Genomic DNA, 20,286 nt, shown 5'->3' with positions numbered 1-20,286 from the left:
GTGGGTTTGACTTGGCAGAAGTTGTAAAGAAATACTAGTTTTGTCCACATTGCTAGCATAAGATACAGCAAACTTCTCTCACTTTGTCAAATTCATGCTTGCCCCTCTTCATCAACTTCATTCATTTCATTGCCTATCACTGAGCATGAAATTAGGCCTCTATTTTGGAACTTATACAGCCAACAAACAAAACAATTGAAGTCTGTTTTGAATGTCTAAATTTTCTGCAGTCTAATTTGTTGTTCACTGAATTATATTTCCACTTATAGGCACATTGGAGGTGCACATATAGCTGAAGCACTGTAAAAGTTCAGCATCTTCATATATAACACTGTGAAGTCACTTCAGTATGCACCTGGAACACAGAGCAGCAGAATTAAGAACATTTCATTTAAGTAGTGTGGATAATGTAGATTTGCTGAGTCTAAACCTTCTTCCAATTGTGCTGTTTTTCAATACACCATATTCTGCTTCCTGCAGAATTTTTAGTTTCACTTGCTTATCTGTGCTTTGTGCTTCCTACTGCATGACAACCCTTTCATTTCTTGGAACTCTGGCTCTATTTAAAGAATATAAAAGCACATCTCAACATGGAATTGCACTTGTTGATAGAATCTAGTTTTTCACGCTGTTTGTGTCACAATTGCTTTCCTTGTTGATGGTGATTGTTGAGCAATGTTATGCACAAAGGTCAGCTAGAGAAACATTAGGAAAAAAGAAAAGCATTGACAATTCAGGTTTAATGAAAAATGTAATGGTGCTACAGACTAAAACACAGTTTGTAATTCATGCTGACTGAAATTTGTTAACCAGTAAAACATTGTACAATATCATGTACATCACTGCCACTACTGATATTCTGTTGGTGTTAAGCAAGTGTTCACCTTAAGTGAGTTCATGTTAAGCCTGATGTTTGAAATATACATGATGGTTCATTATTATTGATAAGTAAAAATATTACAAAGCAGTTATGTTAGTAACACATTCTATAAAACAGCTGGTTTGTGTGTCTGTTCTCTAATAAAAGAGTGTACTTCTTTTATACAGAAGTGCAGGTGAGGTGTCAGCAGCTGTGTAGTGCTAACTATTGTAATAGAAAATGACATGGAAGTCATACAAATTCAATGTGATGGGTACAGGCTAATGTCCTACCGTGTAGAACAAGTAAGAGGAAAGGGTGAGTGGTTACACATCCAAAACGTGGAGTCAAGTTTCAGCCCCTTCAGATTAATGAATGTTGGGGTGAACAACTCTTTGATTACTGTGTCAGCAATGTGGATTAGGAAACAAGCTTGTTGTACTCACAGTTTACAGGCCACCATCATGTTATTAAATTTCATAAAGCAGCTGTAGTCAGCTTTAGTATGACCATGAAGACTTAACTGGTGAGTCATCTTTTGTGACTTGTGAGAAGCTACTAACCAAGGACACCTAGAATCCCCTATGTCTGAATATGGGAAATCTAACACAGTACAATTGCCCAAAAGGACTTAGTGCACACATTGCAAATTTGGCTGATATGGGAGCAAAACTGATAGTGATTTATCTGACCATGACAGTACAATGAATATTGACCAGTTGTGCTCAGATCATTGGAGGAAACTATTGTTATCACAGAATCAGAGGGAAATTACAGGACAAATGTTATCAGTAGGTATATAAGGGGCACAGTGTGGATGGACAGTTAAACTTTGTGTTAATAATTTTCCTAGTATTCTTATTCTGTAAACCACCACAATACTGTCTGGCAGTAAGAGCAAGAGATGAATAACTCCTTGGACTTAATTATCTTGTGCAAGGTAGAGAGATCTCTACCTACTTCAGAAGACAACAAACTGTGATAGTGAAATATTCTGCTATACTGTCTGTAGTGCACAATCAGATCTTCCTTTGTGTTCAGTAAAGCTCTTTTTTCCTGTCACAAGATGTTCTCATCCCAAATTGTAGCTATGCCTTTTTGGTCTTTGAACTGTAGTAGCCACTTGACCTGTTGTGTAGGAAGGCTGGACTGATGAGGTTGCAAAATCATTTTTAGGAAAAAATTCAATTCTGCATTTACTGTGTATATCCATGGTAAACATTTACCATTTTTCACCTAGTAAATGCTCACAGATGAGTGTGACTGCTGTGTCTAGATCTAAACCTGTTCCTTGCGAAGCACTGTGAAATAAGAGATTAATATCTCTGGTTAGGCCTATATGATAAGCATCACACACCCTTCAGCAATGTTCTGAGGTGTCACACAGTTGTTTCGAAAGCATTGGATTTCTGCGGTATCCTAGCAATGGATTCTCTGGTATCGTAGCAATGGACCGAGTACTGTACCTACAATTGAACCAATGTGATGATTCCATTTGGTATCTCCACATATTGCTACACTCAAGAATATATGAGAGCAGTGATAGGATACTACGTTTCTCCCTTTTGTGAAATACACTATTTTTAGTCGTAATGTTTGAAGCTAGCAGGCAATCCTTGCACCACTTCAAAATTTTATCTAGGTAAAGGCTGATACATTCTTTTAAGTTATTTAGAATTGACAGAGCTAGTAATTATATGTGCCTGTACATTTGTGGATAGTTTTGCCTTTTATCTGTCTTGGCTATGAATCTGAGTCAACAATACTGTTCATTATAGTTTACCTACATTTCTATATTCTTATTTATAATAACTTCTACTGGTGCATTACCCTTCTTTTCTCTGTATTCACCTGACTAGAAATGTTGTTTTTCCTCCCATGCACCACACGAATTCCCACCATATCAAACTTCAATTTATTCATTTCTCATTTCATGTTCTCTGACTCACCGAATCAATCAAGGGACTTCACATTCCACACTCTGACTTGTAGCGATATTGTTTATTTCACCTGATGATATCCACGAGTGTAGCCCTCTTCCAGAGATCTTATTGGGAGGCCATATTGCTTCTGGAATATTTTACGCAATTGGATGTCATGATAATTAAACTATACAGCAGAGCAGCATGTGGTTATAACAGGTGTAGTTCCCCTTGCTTTTAGCTGTTCACAGTACAAACATAGCAAGGTCATGTTGGCTAATGGTACAAGACCAAATTGTATAATCATCCAAACCATTCTGCATTTACATCTACATAGATACTCTGCAAGCTAGCATATGGTATGGGGGTGGCTGGTACCTTTACTACTAGAAAGACCTGCCATCCATCTTCATTAACCACATGTTAGTGTCTGGACCCTCCCTAGATATCCTTCCATTGCAGTTTTATGTACTTTATGTGTCTGTTTTGTAACGGCATGCATGTCACTTCACTTTGCCAAGATAAATGTTTGATATGGTAAGTGGGTGCCACACATCTGAAACATGTGAAATAATTTACCTATTACCAAAAAGTCACAAAATTAGGAAATCATGACATTGTGCCATGGAGATGCTGATAGAATTTTTAATTGTACACTTAATATCATATATTCTCACTACATACTTCAGTAAGTTATTGGTTATCAGAAATTATTGTTTGGAAGTTACACAGGAATTAGGATTGGCTGGTAGAAATGAGGCAACACATACTTGAGGAAAATTATGAATAACTTAAATGGTAAGCTGGCGTTAAAAGATATAATATTAAACTAAGTTCATAAGGGTTAACAGTATGTGTAACTGCTCATGTAATCAGCTTTGAGATGATGCCACAAGTCCCAAATATCACAAGCTTTTTTGTACTGTGTCATTTAAGGTACAAGAACTCCATGAGAAATACCAGAAAGCTGCATATGAATCAGGAACATACGTGTTGCAACAGTTGTACCAACTTGAACCATAACGGTCCAGCAATAGACTAGGATACCTGCATGTCACTCACTTTTGTTATGGGAAGGTGGTTCCAATGAGACATCTTGGTATATTCAGTGTTGGAGCTTTCACTAGCAAAGTCTTCAAGAACACATTTGATGGTGACTAGGGGGTTGTGGCAGCTGATGGGGGTGTTTCTTGATGTTCTACTCTATCCCAACAGAACAAGATAGAAAATACTTGAAACCTAAAGCCACCACCATACTCACTGGAGAAAAAAAAAGAAATAACAACTGTCAAAATAATGAGACTTGATGCTTCCAGAGCATCAGGTACAAATACCCTATCCCATGAATCACAAGTGGACTCAGCCCCTAGATGCAAACATTGATGGTTTTGTGTTGGAACCACCAAGTTCCACAGTGAAAACCCTAAAATTGTCATCTCCCTAATCAATTGTAGTAATGACACAAAAGCTTATCATTGATTTAATTACTCGTATACTGAAATGGAACATTCATAGTTTGATAGCACATGTGAAGTAAATGAAACTTTTTATTTGTAGATGACCACAGTATTTCACATGAGTCACTCTGTAAATGTTTCAATACTCACATGCTGTCAGGGCACAGTATCTGACTGGTTGCCACTGTGGGTAAGGATTGCTGAATGGACAACCTGTGTTTTTGCTGTGTGTGAGGCATAAGTGAGGCTAAGTGAGGACTGAGATCAGACCCTAGCTGTATGAATTCTTAGGGGAGTTACTCAATGATAACATTAGATTTTGTTTTGATTTGCCAAGATCCTCTTTGCAAGAAGCATTGCTAATATTATCCTAAAATTTTGCCAGCCATTTCATTTGTAGGAGATATTAATGTCCGTGATATGCAGGTGTAATGCCAGCATCTCCTGGTGGGTTGTGAGATGAGCTATGTCTTCTAAATACAAGTGCTAGAATTTACTTCAGCACAGTTATTTGTTTTCTCACAACTAATCTCTAATCCTGCTTAATTATAATTGTAACCTACACACATACGCATGTCAAAAGGAGGTCACTGAGGTGGGTACCACATAGAGCAAACAGAGGATTGTCTTACCATCTGCCGATACTCAAAAATGCTTACATCTTGTCAGACTATGATTATTGTAAGGTAGATTCACCACACTGTTGGTGCACTTGCCCCATTGTGGAAGTAAGTGTCAACCCACAGTATTCACCATCTGCAAAGCTTGGTGATAGTTCCAATGTTGCTCGTCTACAGTGAATATTTAGCACAGAACAGCTGTCTACATCGTTTCTTTTGTGATCTGGGTCAACAAAAATATGAGTAGCAATGAGGAGGATTTATTATTGTTGTAATAGCCCATAAAACTCCTGCATCAGGCAGGAACAAACCTAAACAGTAGAGGGGAGAAAAGGAGGTAGCTCGGACAGTGTTGATGTAATTCCACAAGAAACCTAGATATGACTTATTATTTTCAAGTAGTGCTACATAACAGCTGAACTAGTAGAAAAATTTCAGCTTTATGTGAGAAAGCAATCGTGCTTCTTCTACTGAACCCAGGGGAAAATGATACATTGCACAATAATTACTGTAAGGTGGCCCTCACCAACAGTAAGCCAAATGACAAGAAAAATTCTATCAGCATGTGCCATACCTGGTCTGTAGAATCCAAGAAACTGAGCACTCACATCCAGTGTATATTTGAAGGATATTGCTCCATCCTGAGAATGTGAATGGCTGGTATACGCTGCTTTTCCCTAATCAGATAATATGTTGGAACAGTGTGTGATTTTGGCTGTGTCCTCCTTGTATATGTGTTGATAGGAGTGCTTGGGCAAAGGCAGTGCCTGCAATCTATGTCATCTGTAAGCTTTGAAAGTGGGAGGTGTTTCCAGCCACTTTAATAATGGGCACACCAGGCATCTACTCTTATAATATGGCCTATGTGGAAGCAACTGTGTAAGTAATATACCTACATAGGGCATACCAAAAAGGTGTTTTTTTAAAAAAAAAATCAGCATACAGTACTGTAGTCAGTGGGACATAATATTCTACATTAACTTAGTGTCTGGAGATTTTAGACAGAAGCCCATTTTACTGAGAGTTTCTCTTACAGAACGTTTTCTGGTGTATGGCATTATTGACACAGCGTATAACTGTTCTACGCAATGTAGTGATTAACTGCAAAGGTGTTTATTAATCACATAGAAAATAGCTTTTACTGTAGTCTGATTAAAACTACTTGATAGCTGATGTGTGTCACTTGCTACTGCAATATTGCTACATCCACTACCAGCTACATTGCTTGGTTATAGGCAACACACAAACACAGCTGATTTTAAGTGACCTATGACTAAAATGTGGCAGATGACACGTTTTGTAGCATTGAAACAAACTCGTGTACTAACCTTACCACAACTATGTGATCTGCAGTATATCTGATAAAACAGCAATCAACAATCTGCAGCACAATTGAGATCATGATCATTTTGTTCAGAGCTTTTAAGGCTAACCTGTATGACCGAACTGATGACTGAAATATTTCTTAGTATGTTTCTTTGCACAGACATCTTCTGCAGCAAAGTTACAGTTTTTGATGAAAGCAAACTGTAATTTCTCACTGTCATTGGTTACTTGAAACCATATATCCATCAAAAAGCAAAACAGTCAAAAGCAGCAATCAGGATAGAATAATAGCACTGAAGTATGTGGATGCTCCTACCCACCCACAGCCATACCCACAATCAAATGACCTCATTGGGAAGCTCAAATATGTCCATTTTCATTGTGATGGAATGGGATAGCTGCAGGTGGAATGATTGGACCCAGATATCACACGGATGGACCATGCACCTACTGCAATTACTTGCTCTCAGAAGACTATGGTAGGATTCGCTGTACATGATTCGTGCTGATGTCACCATTGATACATTTGTTTGATTCAGTCAAGGATGTTTTGGAACTCCAGGGGACCAGATATTGAGTAGTTGTAAAGATAATTTTGAATGGGAGGCTGTAACTGCATTGGCATCCTCCCTGCCAGACAGTATGTCAATTAGAAAGGGCTACACGTAAACTGTGCTGCTAACAATACACATGTAATGTTGGAATAATTTGTGTGTGTCATTCACATTTGTTCATCAGTCTGGAAATTTATGTGTGTGTTCCTTCATTTATTGACCTGACATTATTTCTTATATATGTACAGGTGTTGGCCACATGGTTGATGGCCATACCACCTAGCCAATAAGAAATGTGATGTTGGTGGTAGTTGGTGAATAATTTGGAGTCAAATAAAATGCCATGCTTTATTGCTTTCAGAAATAGATTGATCATTGGTGGTTTTAAGAATTTCTACCCAAAGCCTAAACTGTCCTCCAAAACAAAGAAAAATCCACATGAAAAGAGTGATTGGTTTTTATTTTAAAATCATAGCTTACTCTTATTTTTTGTTTTCCTTTATCTTTTGGTGGATTTTCTTATGTCAAAAGCTAGAGGATATTATTTCTGATAAATGTAATAATTTGGTGTAAAAGATTGTAGAACAGTATTTTAAAAACACTGCAAGACTTTTAATAATAGAATCTACTAGAGAATAAGGGAACCTAGTCAGCACTGAATGAGACAGGGCGTTATTCAATTTCCTGTGATCATTTGCTGTATAAAAATGTTTCATATTAGGAAAATTCTATCATTCTGGTAGAATGTCATGACAATTTTAAATCACTTACATTTACTGAATAAGTTATCTGTGATGGCCTTACATTTTTATCTTTTGGTTTATAAGCCCCGATTTTGTCGATGGTGAAATATTATTTTGTATTGTGTAAATCAACATTTCACATGTCTTTCCTCCTTCCTCAGTTTCATTCAAAGTGCTGGTGACAGCTGTGACATTTCATATCAAGAAACATTACATCAAGGAGTAGTCAATGACAAGCTGGAGATATATGCAGAGAATTCAACAGATTTCAGTGTGTCTCACAACTATACCAAAATACAGACTTCACAAGAAGATGGCTTATGTGGCACAAGATTAAGTTGTAACATCAAGGAAAAGGAATTCCACAAGTTTAACTGTAGTTTCTGCCTACAGAGCTTCCCTTCAAAATACAGACTCATAATGCATATTTTCATCCACATTGATGGAGTGGAGGCACCTGCATTTGTGTGTAAGTCATGTGGTGAGGTATTGCCCACTGATGACTGCTTAAAAGAACATTTGAGAATGAAGGAGGGTGACCAAGCATTATCTGCTACCAACATTGAGAAACTTGAATGCAGTGATCATGAAAACAATACCTCCTTCGAATGTGTACAAGAAGGAATTGTGGAACAGACTGAGGAGCCCCCTTCGTGCAAGGTACCCAGGAAAACTTTTAAAAAATCCTTTAAAGACATATGTAATACACATACTGTGAAAGAAGCCGAAGAGAAACTCGAAAGATGTAATAACTGTGGAATTTTATGTAAAAGTGACCATGTTCATGTCCACACTGTGCTAAGTGCAAAGAGAAATCACAAATGTGATGTTTGTGGTAAAATGTTTACTCAGTTACGCAATCTTAAGAAACACCGTTTAATACACACTGGAGAAAGACCCCACGAATGCGATGTTTGTGGAAAATCATTTGCTGTAAGGTGCAATCTCAAGCAACATGAATTAATACACACTGGACAGAGACCACACAAATGCGGTGTCTGTGGAAAATCATTTACTCAGTCGGGCAGTCTCAAGACCCATACTTTAAAACACACAGGAAAGAGACCACACAAATGCGATGTGTGTGCAAAATCGTTTACTGAAAGGGGCACTCTCAAGACACATGTATTAATACACACTGGACAGAGACCACACAAATGCGATGTTTGTGGAAAACCATTTACTCAGTCGGGCAATCTCAAGCAACACGAATTAATACACACTGGACAGAGACCACACAATTGCGATGTCTGTGGAAAATCATTTACTCAGTCGGGCACTCTCAAGACCCACAGTTTCATACACACAGGAAAGAGACCACACAAATGCGATGTATGTGCAAAATCGTTTACTGAAAGGGGCACTCTCAAGACACATGTATTAATACACACTGGACAGAGACCACACAAATGCGATGTCTGTGGAAAATCATTTACTCTGTCGGGCAATCTCAAGAAACATGAATTAATACACACTGGACAGAGACCACACAATTGCGATGTCTGTGGAAAATCATTTACTCAGTCGTGCAAACTGAAGACCCATACATTAATACACACACGAGAGAGACCCCACAAATGTGATACTTGTGGTAAATTATTTAATATATTGAGTAATCTGAAGGCCCACAAGTTAATACACAGTGGAAAGAAACCCTACAAATGTAGTATTTGTGGAAAATCTTTTACTAATTGGGACAGTCACAGGAAACACAAATTAATACACACTACATAGAGACCACTCAAAGTATTGTTGAGGTCTGTAGACCTACACATGTTCATAGAAGACCACATGTGTTTTATGAAAATAGTTCACATGTGCTACAGAGAGGTCACAAAAAATATGACAAATCCATTTCCGCAGTTTCACATTCGAAGACATTAGATACTAAATACAACATATGAAGCGCACAATTGTGATTTTTAGTTGCAAATGGTCCATGCTTTAATGATTGGGCTACCCAAAATTTGTGCATCGAGAGATATCTTTTACTCGTTTCAGTAGAAGTTCTGTGCAGGTATGAGGACCCCATACTCTTCAAGAGAATGTACCAGAATGCTGCTAATTATTTGAAAGAAACTGCCATTTCAATCTTCATGAAGCTGTATCCACTACCCAGGCGACAGCAGAAATGTGTTTATTACACATTCATAATGTACGATATTTATCTCAAGAATGGACAGAGATACAAAAATCTCTTGAATATGCAAACCTATTATTGAGGTATGCCTCCTTAATAGTAATGCTATTTGTGTGATCAATAACCTGCATCCATTAGGAAATAACTGATGGTGGCAAGTATGCAGAGATAAGGGAAAAATTATAATCATCTGACTAGTAGCGTTTTGATTCACCTACAGACCACAATACAACAGTGCATCTCTATGGTATGGACTCATTAGTTCTTCGTTTGTTTTCAGTTAAAAATTGCACTATAAGTCTACACACATGTCACTCCTTTCCCATTAACTGTAGGCTGTCGGTTTGTTGCTGTCTAGTTGGTGTGCAATAGCACCCCAGATTCATTTCATCATGATCTAATGAGGTGAGCTGGGTGGGAAAGACAACAGTGTGAACCATCATGCTGCTCAAACCATTGCAGTGTGATTCTTATCTTGTCATTTGGACAGTTATCATGCTGTAAGATGTTGTCACTCTCTGTAAATACATCAAGCATTAAGTGATAAGTTTGCAATAATGCTCATGTTCTCCACATCTGTCATGGTGCTTTCAGTTATGACCAGCTGTTTTCTTGCCATCTCATATGAATATCCCCCATAGCATGACACTGCCTCCATCTTCCAGCACCTGTTGTGTGGTGCATGTATGAAACTACTACTCATCTGGATAATGACATATCTGAGCACAACCATTGACCTGGTCTGAAAGAAATGTCATTTATCCCAACATGTGACACTTCCTTATAGGTATGCAGTCCAATCTCGATTATCCTATTTGTATTGCTATTGTAACTGACAACATTGTTAGATCAACATGGAAAAACAGAGCTGTTATACAACTTGGGGCCTCATGTTCAAAAGTGTCTGCTTACTAGCTTGAAACTCTCGAGCCTGCTCAAGAATTTTCTCCTGTCTCCACAGATTGTCATCTATCCCACTTTACAGAGCAGCTAGGTTCTGATCTGCTTGTTCTTGATATTGCATGGGCATCCTACAACCTTTATCAACTTGTTGTTTCACCATCTTTCAACAATGTTTCATCGAGGCTCACAATAGAAGCATCTGCACAGCCAACCACATTCGCTGCTTCTGAGATGCACTTACCCAGCACCAGGCAAAACCATCTGCTCTTTGGCAAAGTTATTTATGCCATTTTTTCACATACTGTCACTAGAATGATAACCACGCATTTCTGTTTGTATAGATTCATTACTACGTGACATAACCACAATGCCGCTGGGTAGCAAACACTCCTCCTACAGAAGTGGGTATAATGATTTGGATCAACAGTGTATCTTCACAAAAAAGGGTCTTTTGGTAAATTGTGTAGTAATTCAATTTTTCTGCTTTGTTAAATTTTATGTCAATACACTATAGCCAGTTCAAGTGCTGTATTTCTTGTGAAAAAGTTTTGTATTACAAAGCTCTGTACATAATTCTGAGTTAATGAAGATTAATTTTATGCATGAAATCTTTTAATTATTTGTCTGTTTTTAAATATCATGTAACTACTGTACAAACATCAGATTATAATTCCAGTTGTTTGAGAAACACAAGGACAGTTGAAAGAGCTCAGTGTGATTTATAGGTTATGAATTTAATCCAAATGCATAATTTTTATTGTAATAAGTTAATTTATCAAATGTACTTTCTTTCTAATTGCTTTGTTTTAATTTGATTTTTTAGTTGTCTTTTATCTGCTTTAAACGTGATTTCGTAGTGTGTATTTTCCGTAATTTCCCTGAGTAAATGTGAGGTTTTCATTAATCTTTACTAATGGTCAGTTTTTTCGATTTACTAGCAATTTCTTATTGGTGTAAGGTAGTTTGTTTATTAAGTTTTGTCATACTTTTAATAACTTGAGACAGTTGTTTTTAAGTGATAGGCATTTTTGAGTTTTGCAACACTTTAAGCTGTGTGGCTTTTTACCGAAATGAGAATGTATCTGTCATGATGGTTCTTGCAACATAATAGTGTGCTGCTATCTGGGCTATAATACTGCAGTGGCTTTTAAATATTTAGGGAATGCTGATCTAGTTGCAGTTTGTGGGCTCCCATTCTTCACACACTTGATGAGATATTTTGGTTGTGACTTGGAATGAAATTGCATGGATTTTAAATTGTGTTGTTCTCCTTATAGTAATGTTGTTACACTATTCTGTCCAGCTACTTAGTTACATATATCTACTACAGTTCCTGTTGGTACTGCGCTCTTTGTGGATGGTCTACTTTAATCATAACAGAAAATATTTTGTTCTCTCAGTAACGCTTGCTGAGACAAAAATCATTACTATTTTTATTCAAGTAATAACAGAGCTCTGAATTCACAAACTTACAATACTGCTACTCTCATGAAGCTTAAATCCTGACTCGAAACTGTCCTATTTTAATAGTCTCATCACTGAAAGTACGCTTGTTGATTCTGAAGATTCTGTACAGAAATTAAGTAAAGTAACCCACAGTGATATGTTAAAATCGGATTTCAAATGACAAAGGGAACGAGAGATATTGACAATAGTACTTTATTTTAATTGTTATAATGTGGTATTTATATGATAACACCAAAACAAATGTCATTATTAGTAACTGGTTATTACTGCCATCTTCATATGATGTTCCTGACCACTTTCAGACGTTTTGTACTGAAATATATCTGGTAAATGCCATAAAGGCTGCAAGGACTTTCTTCACATTATCACCATTGCTCTGCCCCCGGTACCTGAGTGGTCAGCGCAACAGACTGTCAATCCTAAGGGCCTGAGTTCGGTTCCCTCCTGGGTGAGAGATTTTCCCTGCTCAGGGACTGGGTGTTTTGTTGTCCTAATCATCATCATCATTTCATACCCATCAACGCGCAAGTTGCTGAAGTAACGTCAAATCGAAAGACTTGCACCAGGTGAGCAGTCTACCCGACGGGAGGCCCTTGTCACACGCCATTAAATTACCAATCACTTCAAGCTAATACGGGTGGCATTGGCCAACCAAAAAGTTCTAAGGAAAATCAGTTGAAACGATAATTATTACCTTCCACTCCTGTCCAAAATGGTTCTTTTCAAAACCTATACCGTTAGTCATCTGTCAAAAGACTAACATTAGTGTTCACTTGAGGCCGAACTGAATCATAAATCAAGAAAGTGTGATTCTAAATATTGTTATAAGAAGAATTAGAGTACTTTTTGTTTGAAATTACTTGAGTGAATGGAGGTTGTTGGAAGACGATACAACTTTCATATAACGCAAAAAAAAGCTACTTTTCACTAAAATATAAAATTGTGGAAATAGTTTGCAGGTTGATGCTACTTATTTGGATTTGTGTGTGTAATTATTTGTGCTATTAAAATTTTTTATTGTTTAAGATTAATGTGGCTACGTTTACTAAGGGGAAGTTAACTAGTGTGCCACATGCGACTGCAGGTGTAACTCTCTCATACATTTATACCCATAAATTTGTAAGACTTGTAGCTATGCACTTGCACATCGACATAGTTTCATATCTTAGGTTACAGCACATGGCACATGAGATAGATATATGTAATTCATACATTGTCTCATAAAGAACAGATTGAGATACACCAGTATCCCCCTGTGGTGGTTGCTTTAGCTAACTCTATTCAGTTATACTCAGGTTAGTTGATTTTCAACAAATATTGCCATAAAGCATGTTATGGGACATTTCGTACGTATTTGCATTACTACGAATAATTACGAGTAGACTGATCCTTTCACATCAGAAGTATTAGAGACATTAAGTCAGTGTTCGTTTTTGGACCAGTGTTGTCTATAATATCCATGAATATTGACGGAATACATCCATGCAAGCAACAACTCTTGCAAGACGTGCCACACTAAGCACTATGATATTGTGTGTTCAAGAAATACACACACACACACACACACACACACACACACACACACACACACACACACACACACACACACACACACACACACACACACACACACACACACACACACACACCCAGCAGAGACGTTCTTCAGTTCCTGGAATAAAACTGGTTGCTGAAACACAACATGCACAGTATGGAAGCGCCATCCTTATAAGACCTGACCTTTAAGTCTGTATTGTTCGTCAGTCAGAGGATAACAATATTGAAATTATTATTGGTAAGTAACAGTAGTCACATCAGCATATAAACCTCCAGCAACAGATTTTTTCTTCACCCCTACTGAACATTTTATTACAGGGAAAGCTTCTATTGTGGTATGTGATTTCAACATTCACAGCCATGTTTGGGGGGTACACTCAAGAGGATCAAAATGGTGAGGCTGTCCTCCTGTGGGATGAAACTTTCCATCTCTCACTCCTTCATGACAACTACCTCATTATTTCTTCAGTGGACGCTGGCTATAATCCATATCTGCTTTTTATTAGTGAAAGTATTTTTCATACCTGCACAAAATCCGTCTGTAAGCCCATACCGAATATACATCGACCTATTATGTGTCAAGTTCTCCCACAAGTAAGCCCTCAAGAAATCACTTTCAGATGAAGGTACAACTTCAAAACGGCTGATTGGCAGAAATTATGGAAGTTATTACATGAGAAAATTGTAACTATAGATCCTGTGATAGATCAATATAAAATTTTTGTTAACGTCGTTAATGCCGCCTCCTGAGCATCAATTCGAAGGGGATGCAGAATTAACTATATCAAGGGTATAACACCTGAAACGACCACTCTTCTTTACAGAAAGTTTGAAGAAGATCCTTTTAGTGCAGCCACATCAATTCATGCACAGAATGCCCTCTCTTCAATATCTGAGGCAAACAGAGAAGAATGGATACAATTAATAGCACTGTGACATGAGTAAAAGTAGTCAAAAGGCCTGGAAGCTATTACATCGCCTGAGTAATGATAACACTCAGGTCAACACATATTTTAATATTAAACCAGACCAAATTGCTCAACAACTCCCCATTAATGGCAGATCAACTAAATCCAGAAATATAGAGAGGAAACAATTATTCAGGCAAACAGACCAAGAGAATAGTATGTTATCTCCTTATTTCTCTGTTGAAGAATTGAATTAGGCCCTGAATAAATGTAAATAGGGAAAAGCAGCAGGACTGGATGACATTAAAGCTGAACAAATCAAGAATTTTGGTTCCGCTAAAATGCTTTGGTTACTGCAATTTATGGGCAATTGTATTCGAGAGTGCAAGATCGCTAAAGTATGGCGAAAAATCAAGAGTAATTGCCATACTGAAACATGGAAAGGATAGAAAGATCCCAAAAATTATAGACCAATCTCTTTACTCTGTCACCTCCACAAAATACTGGAGAGGCTCATTCTCCAGAGAATGATTAAAAAGGCGGAGCCTCTTCTAATACCACAGCAAACAGCTTTCAGAGAAAGGAAGAGCTGCACATCTCAGATATTAAACTTAACACAACATATCGAAGATGGATATGAGAAATGGCACATTACTGGTGCTGTATTTATCCGTCTATCCACAGCTTGTAATGCGATCATCCATCGGCTCCTTCTGAATAAAGTTTATGACATAACCAAAGACTTCACATGCATGTGCAATATTAGAAACCTTCCCCAGATTTCCAGATTTTTTGTGGAATTTTAGGGTAAGAAAAGTAGGTGGAGAACTCAGAAAAATGGGCTTCGACAAGGCAATGTGCTTGCACTGCTATTATTCAACATCTATACCAACGATCAACCTATCCCGGAAGGAGCTCAAAGCTTTATTTATGCTGATGACTGCACTATCACTACTCAGGCTGACTGTTTTGAGACTGTAGAAGATGCGCCATCAAAATCTTTGGAAGAATTCACTGTTTACTATTATGGGACTTACTTGATACCTAATCCTGCCAAGACTCATATCTGCGCTTTCCACCTCAAGAATAAACAGGCAAATAGATCCTTAAATATATCCTGGGGAGGTATCGTACTCGAACATAATCCTACTCCCAAATATCTTGTAGTAACAATGGATCGCGCGTTAAACATATAAAAAGCATTGCCTAAACACCAAAGAGAAAGTGGCAGCCAGAAATAAAACAGTGCGACAATTGACACATACGTCATGTATGCGCTAATCCATGCACTGAGAGGCAAGTGCGCCTGCTCTATGTTGTTCCACTGCTGAATATGCATGTTCAGTATGGTACAAGTCCAGTCATGCCAGGAACGCAGATGAGGCTCTAAATGAGTCTTGCCAGAGTATCACGGGTTGCTTAAGACCTATTCCTGTGGACAAACTCCATTGGCTCGCTGGCAAAGATCCTCCTGAAATGAGACGTCAGGTAGCTGCGAGATATGAGAAAAGGAAGGCCACAACGAAGAACGCCCATCCACTATATGAGGCAGAAATCAAGAAAGAGCTTCTTGACAACTACTGAGGCTCTCATCGAGAATCCATATGTGGCAAGGATCTCGCGATGGCGGGAGAAATGTCGGTATTTGGGAGAATGGATCGCTCCAAAGGAAGAACTTTCTCCCGGATATTCGGAGGAGTGGTCAATATGGAGGTCTATCAATAGATTACGGTCACACACAACGAGATGCAAGACCAATCTGCTGTGTTCATCACCAACCACCTGCACCATGCAAGACCTCAAGAGAGATACACCAAATGCACTTGAAGTGTCCAATTTTTTGTCCTCTGTTGTGTAAAATTGTGTCAACACTTATATATATTTTTGACATTTCGGTACTTTTGAAATGACAAATAAATAAGTAATATAATAAAAGTAACAGTAAGAAAAGCTGTATCATTTGTTCTTAATGTCCAGAGAAAAGAAGATTATTCATATGTTAGTGGAGGAAACATGACAAGACAGCTTTTGGTACAGTGATATTAGCAATGAACTAAACCCAGCACTGCATCCTTTTTATGGTTAACTAGATGGAATGCCACAATCATAGCATTAGCTGTCATCATTTTGCAGGCACGAAGATGCACAACCTACTTAATAGAAACACAGTTTGATATTCCTTCTGACAAGAACAGGGAAAGTAAGGATATGGTGGAAAATATTAGTACTCAGTGTAAGAAAATTTAGCTAACACTAAAAGGATGATTGATAGTAGCAGCTAAGAGTTGTGCTTAAGCAAAAAGAGAAACGAATGAAATCCTAGCATGAAACTGTATCAGCATCATTTTTGGGAATATAGGAGCTGCTGCAGTGCAGAACACCAGCTGGATTGTGGGCAAGATAGAGCTGATGGCTGCATGATTGTTTGAGGGCCAATTAAGAGTCATGAACATAGTCAGAGAAGTCTGCAGTTATTGCAGTGCTAGTTTATATTGGGCCCTCCAGGAAAGATTAAGTTACCAGTCTCGATAGCAACAGGGATGGGTTGCCTGCTCTTTTGACAGAGATAAAACACAAGTGAGGCTGTTGTAGATGGCACAAACCATGCCTGATTTACCACAAGTAAATAAAAAAAATCACAAGCATATCGGACTAAATCAACTCCACTGTACTAGCATATGCACCGAGCTATGATTGAGCACAGAAGGTAGAACTGTAACGAAAAAAGAAAAGACAAAAATTATTATCTAGGGATCCTTGTTTGGACTAGCACACCGATTTGTACATTCTTAACCTTTCACCCTTTTGAATAGGCCAGGGTATATGTGAAGGGATATTGTTATGGACATAAAATTACAGGGCAGCAGAATTTGTTCAGATCTGAGGTTGGTTTATACACTCCTGGAAATTGAAATAAGAACACCGTGAATTCATTGTCCCAGGAAGGGGAAACTTTATTGACACATTCCTGGGGTCAGATACATCACATGATCACACTGACAGAACCACAGGCACATAGACACAGGCAACAGAGCATGCACAATGTCGGCACTAGTACAGTGTATATCCACCTTTCGCAGCAATGCAGGCTGCTATTCTCCCATGGAGACGATCGTAGAGATGCTGGATGTAGTCCTGTGGAACGGCTTGCCATGCCATTTCCACCTGGCGCCTCAGTTGGACCAGCGTTCATGCTGGACGTGCAGACCACGTGAGACGACGCTTCATCCAGTCCCAAACATGCTCAATGGGGGACAGATCCGGAGATCTTGCTGGCCAGGGTAGTTGACTTACACCTTCTAGAGCACGTTGGGTGGCACAGGATACATGCGGACGTGCATTGTCCTGTTGGAACAGCAAGTTCCCTTGCCAGTCTAGGAATGGTAGAACGATGGGTTCGATGACGGTTTGGATGTACCGTGCACTATTCAGTGTCCCCTCGACTATCACCAGTGGTATACGGCCAGTGTAGGAGATCGCTCCCCACACCATGATGCCGGGTGTTGGCCTTGTGTGCCTCGGTCGTATGCAGTCCTGATTGTGGCGCTCACCTGCACGGCGCCAAACATGCATACGACCATCATTAGCACCAAGGCAGAAGCGACTCTCATCGCTGAAGACGACACATCTCCATTCGTCCCTCCATTCACGCCTGTCGCGACGCCACTGGAGGCGGGCTGCACGATGTTGGGGCGTGAGCGGAAGACGGCCTAACGGTGTGCGGGACCGTAGCCCAGCTTCATGGAGACGGTTGCGAATGGTCCTCGCCGATACCCCAGGAGCAACAGTGTCCCTAATTTGCTGGGAAGTGGCGGTGCGGTCCCCTACGGCACTGCGTAGGATCCTACGGTCTTGGCGTGCATCCGTGTGTCGCTGCGGTCCGGTCCCAGGTGGACGGGCACGTGCACCTTCCGCCGACCACTGGCGACAACATCGATGTACTGTGGAGACCTCACGCCCCACGTGTTGAGCAATTCGGCGGTACGTCCACCCGGCCTCCCGCATGCCCACTATACGCCCTCGCTCAAAGTCCGTAAACTGCACATACGGTTCACGTCCACGCTGTCGCGGCATGCTACCAGTGTTAAAGGCTGCGATGGAGCTCCGTATGCCACGGCAAACTGGCTGACACTGACGGCGGCGGTACACAAATGCTGCGCAGTTAGTGCCATTCGACGGCCAACACCGCGGTTCCTGGTGTGTCCGCTGTGCCGTGCGTGTGATCATTGCTTGTACAGCCCTCTCGCAGTGTCCGGAGCAAGTATGGTGGGTCTGACACACCGGTGTCAATTTGTTCTTTTTCCCATTTCCAGGAGTGTATTACAGTAACGAAATAAAAAAAAATCTCTATCCGTAAGAAAAGGTTTGCTGGCCATTAGGTGACCTAGGGTAGTTGTTGTCATATTCCATATCTGGCAGAACTGTTGAAGTAACATGCTCAGAAAAAGAAAATATTGGAAACACTTGGACAATCGTAATGGAAGGAGTCTTCAGAAATACTGTAGTAATAATAACACAAAAAGGCTGTGTTGATACTGAGGATAAATGTGGTAAGCAATAATTATTTTAACTGTGTGAAACAAAATTTATTAGAAGTACAAAGTGCCAATACATTTACCATGAGTAGACTGATACTGTGCAAAAATTAGAATATGTTTAAAAATGGTAGAAATTTGAAAATTTATTAGCCAGTTGTTAATCCTCAAGAGAATGAAATGAAAGAAGAAAATACAGTAAAGGGGACAAATTCAGAAACAAATGTGTACAGTGTTTTAGAAACTAGTATTCCATATTTTGAGAGGCAGTAGTACGTACCATAACAAGAAAAACTGCGAAGGAGACATGGGCTCTAAAATACTTACTGTACCTTAGGAGAGATATAATGGAAAATATAAACATTTATTTAAAAAATCATTACAGCCATATTTATTAATGTACAAATCTAAAATCTTGCATGTGTAAAAAAAGGAGCTGTGTTTTAACGGAAAAATATTATAAAATATGCAGGAATATTATTTTGCCAGAAATTTGAATGGTTATAATAACGTGAGAAACCTAAAACAGAGAAAATGAGGTTCCAAAATTTTCTGCTCATACTTCTAGATGTAATAAGCTTACCTCAGTTTTAAAATCGTCCATACTGATACATCCTCCAGATTTCTCTTCTCTCTTTACATTTCCCTGGCCCAAATTTGCAGGTCAGACATGGATCCATTAGCTTTCTTGACCCAGCTCTCGTCGATGGTGTAAAAAGCTTTTGTTTTAAACACACCCGGATCTATACCAGCTCTATTGATCACTTCAGTTCTGCCATTAATTCCGTTGCTGTAACATCAAACTGCATCATAGACACCTACTTTGAGTACTTCAAGTCCACAGAATGTCTCTGAAGTTTCTGGTTACATCAGGAGATGAGTTTGGAAGGCAGTAGAGGATCCAATTACCATTTCATGTCCACCACTGATACAGAGTCTTGCCCAATCAGTCTCTTATCCAGCTTCAGTTTCTATCTCAATGGATTTCAGTTTTTGTGTACTGTGACAAATACATTGGTTACATTTCCCATTAGCCTATCCTTTCGATGTACACTTAAATTTTCCCCCAAAACCTCATTGCTATCAATGTCAGGTTTCAAATGGCTTTCAGTATTATGGAGGCTTAATTGCTTTTCACGAGTGCTTTGAAGTCTGGCACTTTGTTGCGAATGCTTCAGCAGTTAACCACTAGGATTTTAATGCTCTCACCTGTGGGAGGCATTTGTTTCGATGTTACACTGATACTACTTCTGGATTTACTACAACTCTTGTTCCCAGGATTGCATAGTAGGTCG

The sequence above is a fragment of the Schistocerca nitens genome, chromosome 11 (genome assembly GCF_023898315.1).
Source record: "Schistocerca nitens isolate TAMUIC-IGC-003100 chromosome 11, iqSchNite1.1, whole genome shotgun sequence".
Lineage (NCBI taxonomy): Eukaryota > Metazoa > Arthropoda > Insecta > Orthoptera > Acrididae > Schistocerca > Schistocerca nitens.
This window is presented reverse-complemented; position numbering follows the sequence as displayed.